Genomic DNA, 4,501 nt, shown 5'->3' with positions numbered 1-4,501 from the left:
TTCAGAGACAAGAGACTCGCAGCACAATACAGGTCATCCGCCCGGGGTTGTTAAAAGCCGCGAATCGCATGCTCCGAGTGTCTTTTGTCTCTAGACCAGAAGTCTGTTATGTTATATGAATGCTAGCAGACGGGGGCTTGGAAATGCAGGGGTGTGCCGACCGCAGAGATGGACACCGGGGTGCTTGTACACGTGGCGGGTAGCCGACAATACAGCTGGAAGGGGCAGCACGTGCAGAAAAGGGCACGGGCAAGTATAAGCCATGCAATCCAGCTGGCCTTTGGGAGCACCCAGATGCCAACGGTGCGCTGTACTTCACGGGTCACTTCGCCCGAGACTTGCCAACTCCGCTACAAGCAAGGATGCATTCAAGGAGATCCTGGGGCCTGAGTTATACAGCAGGTCAGATGAAAGGATGCCTTTTGGACTCCTCTGCGCTCCAGGAATCACGGCGTGCACCGGGCCCGGAGCCAGGCCTCCCGTCTCCCTGGCTCATGAGAGTCGCAGCTTGCGAGGGAGGGACGGACAGATGGACAGAAAAACAGACGCGCTCGTCAGCATCTTCCTAGCAGCTGCCTCGCCTTCATCAGCACTTGGAACAGCCCGAGTCTCTTCCACGTGCCGCGGCTCCCTCCGTCTGCTCCGCTCGTCGACCGAGCCGACCTCGGCCCTCGTCCAGCAGCGCGCCGAAGCAGGTGCTTACGCCGCGCTTTTCTAGAAGCGGCGCCTGCCGTTTGGAGAGGTCCCGACCGAAGCATCTCCCAGATGGAGCGCTGGGTTGAGTCGGCAGTTTCCCCGTCCCCGCGGCTGCCGACGTGGGGCTGCGCCAATCTGCACCATCTGGTCCAGCGAACACAACAGGGTGGCTGCATCGGGGAGTGCGGGGAAGAGGAGAGCGGTACCAAGAAAGAAGCCAGTATGCTCAGGACAGCTTCATTAGAAGGAAAAAAAAAAAATACAAATACAATCACTATCCAACGAGACAGTGTTAGAGACAGGCTGCCGGAAAGGACTTGGGGGGGCTCTCCAGAAGTGATCTACCGGGTCCAGGTTAGTCAGGAGCATCGCTCGGGGTAGGGGCGCTGGGCACCAGAATAGCAGCTGCAACAGAGTGAACATGAGGGTGGCCGGGGAGTCTTTACCCTGGCAATAGCAGCTGGATGGGGCTCATCAGGGCAGCCCCTGGGGGCAGGCAGACATCCTACCCCCACCCACCACTTTCTACCACTCAACACCCACGCCCCCAGGACACAAAACTGGTTAGCATCCCTCTGGTTACAGTCTATAAAAGACTCATCAGCTGTCCATGCTGTGCCCTGGGTACTTAGGACCCGATGTGAAATCCTGGCCAGGAAACATTGCCCATTACACCTTGTGGGATCGGCGATAACTCCCTACTGAACCCCATTACAGCAGAGGGAAGCAAAAGAAAAGGTTTCAACGTCTTTGGGTTGCATTTTGACCTCACATCAGGGAAGCAGAGACTATAATAAGCCATAAAGAACCCATTTAGTGTTCCTTGCAATTATTTAGAAATGCATCAAGGGATTAAGTAGCTATATACATTTTTTTTTTTTTTAATGAACTTTTGTTCTTTGTCAAGACAAGCAGTAACTGTGGAGAGAGGCACCCACACAGATAGCTGTCATCAGCTGTGACAAGGGTACATGCTGGGGACAAAGTAATGAAGAGCAGAAAGGATAAATAGGGGAACCAGGATGTGCCACCTATCTCAAGCAGAAAGAGCTGGGAGATGGAAATTTGTTCTTTTGCTGCATGTTTTAGCCTGGTTTAACCCGCACTGCATTGCTGTAGGAGAGTCTACAGGGCGACTGTCCAGTCTGGGGAAGAACCCCCCGGACAGGTTGTGCGTGCACACGGGGTAAGTTACACCAGTTTGGCTATCGTGGTCCCCACCCACGTGCTAAGGGCAAAGGGGCTCTTGCGATCACATCTTCTCCCCCCACCTAGGGACAAGATGCAGCAATATCTGCCTCCCCCATGCAGCTTCCCAATAGCCGCACACCTGCTTCCGATGCCCATCACACCGATACACAAACCTGACGTCACTTCACCCCAGGTTGGTGTCCACGTGGCCATGCCCAGTGTGACTTATTCTCCTGGAGCGGCATAGCAGGGCACATGGCTGCTCTGCAGGGTGCTATACGTGCAGGGACATATTTGCCAGGAGCGTGGCACGCGTGCTCTGCACTTGCAATGGTCGCTGGGCTGTTTGCATACGTGGGACTTTAAACAGCCTAGAAGAACAGAGACCAAGAGATGGGGAGAAAAACACTTCCTTGTACAGAGGTGAACCTTGGCCCCCTGATAAGCAGCTTTTTTCTCCTCTTTCTAGTCTCTGCCTCCGAGAAGGCACTGGCCCCAGCACACCCTGCATGAACACGGGGAGCAGAAGGATGGCTGGAGGCTGTCGCAGGCCTCCTCTTACCTTGCTCACATTCGCAGGGCTGGAGGAGCAGCGCGATGGGCACACCCCAGCCACTGCCCCCCAGAAAGCGGTCTGCATCTCTCCTGCAGGCAAAAGCATAGGGGAAAAGCAGCTTCCCTTTCCTTCTGGTGCACCTGGCCCTCGGCACGAACATCTGCAGCGCAGCACCCCCAGGTGGGTTGGATTCTCCATCCAGAAGCCAGCTGAGCGGGGTTGAATAGCCTGGGGAAACCCTCCATGTCCCCTTCCTAATCCCCACCTTCTCTCCTTAGATTGCAAGCTCCTTGGGGCAGGAACCGTCCCTCCCTATATGCATGTGCAGCACCACGATGCTTCTGGAGACCTTAAAGCACCAGCTTAAGATGAAGTCACTCCGAAGCCTCCAATTTTCAGATTTCGTAGAGGTCTTTGGCCATGGCTGGGAGGGCAGCTGCAGAGGCAGGAAGCTGGGCTGGGTCAAGCCCAAGCTGGTTTCCTTCCAAGAGATGCCACATTTCTGCTCTTTCTGCACCCTAGGAGGGACAGCCCCAGGGAAGCACGCGTGACAGCGGCACATCTTATTGCAATGCTACAGTCCATAGGATAGACTCGCAGACAAGGAGGCTGGAAGGGAGCTCAGGAGATCGCATCTCATCCAACCCCCTGCTCCAAGCAGGACCAGCCCCAACTACATCATCCCAGCCAAGGCTTTGTCTACCCAGGTTTTGAAAACCTCCATAGATGGAGATGCCATCACCTCTCTGGGTAAGCTGTGCTGGTGCTTCACCACCCTCCTAGGAAGAAAGTTTTTCCTAATATCCAACCTAAACTTCCTTTGCTGCAGCTGGAGACCATTGCTCCTCAGTGGTGGCAGATGACTGAACAAGAACACCCTGCTCCTTTGCAACCCCTGAATGAAGGCTATTCCCAGTGGGAGAAGCAGGCCCAACCCATACACATTTGCTTGAAATGGCCTCAATCTGGAAGTGAAAATGAGCTAATTTTGTTATGTGCCATCCTAGCGGAAGGATAATACCCAGGGTAATTACCCTCCTTTAATGATATGCTGTTTCCATTATTGACAGCTGCCACTAATAACCTGCCTGCTCCCTCTCGGCTGCCCGGCCTCTGTTAGGGGTTGATGTCATTTGCCGTGACTATTTAATTGCTCCAGTGCTTAATGGGTTTGACAGAAAACTCCTTCCAGCAAAGTTAATTAACGCTGTGGGAGTGAGGTGCAGTTTGCAATGGTCTGGCAGGCCTCTCGGGGGGCCTGTGCAGCCCCGATACCAAGCACTCGGATCTCTCCACCATGCCGGGGCTGTATGAGAAAGTGAAATGCAGTTAGTGTTGTGGATCCTGCTCCACTCCGAAGTCTGGGAATGGCAGGAATCTGGCCTTTGTATCATGCAAAGCTACAAGCTGCAGATGCACTCCCTCTCTCCAGGCTCATACAAAAGAAATCAGACCGAAGTCCTTCATGCTAAAATGCACCAGCCGTGGGACTGCATTGCAAATAAAGGGTCCAAATCCCCAGCGAGGTGGGGGTTACAGCCCTGCCAACATATCTAACATGCATAAGGAAAGAGCCACAGTCCCCAGTGCATCCATCCTTGCTCTGGAAGCTGCCCTTGGGCAGTGGGTTGAACGTGCCCCCGCTTAGCTCCCGCAAGGATTAAGGGCCACAAGCCAGAACGCTTTGCACTTGCGTCGAGTTGTGTTCGACCGGGAGCCGTAGCAGTAAAAAAACCTGCCAAGACCGTGGTTCTTCTCACACGCTGGAAGCTAGAGGCAGGTTGTGCTGTGCTGGGGGTCCCCAGCTGTGGGCGGTACAGATGTCCCCGCGCCCTCCTGACACATTAAGTGCCAGGTGCTAAATACAGGTCACAAATCCTGGTGGGGAAATGAAAAGAAATCCTTGACCCGCTGCAAGCAATATGCATGTGGGTAGATTTGCAGTCCTTAAACCCGGAGCAGACCCAAGCGGCATCCGCTGCGAGGCTGAGCGGTGATGTATCGGCCCTCCCACGCTGTGCTCATCTCCGACCAGCTGAGCCTGGTTATGGGACATCT

This window comes from Alligator sinensis, unplaced genomic scaffold, assembly GCF_000455745.1.
Source record: "Alligator sinensis unplaced genomic scaffold, ASM45574v1 scaffold1123_1, whole genome shotgun sequence".
In the NCBI taxonomy this organism is placed as follows: domain Eukaryota; kingdom Metazoa; phylum Chordata; order Crocodylia; family Alligatoridae; genus Alligator; species Alligator sinensis.
Note: the sequence above shows the minus strand (reverse complement) of the source record.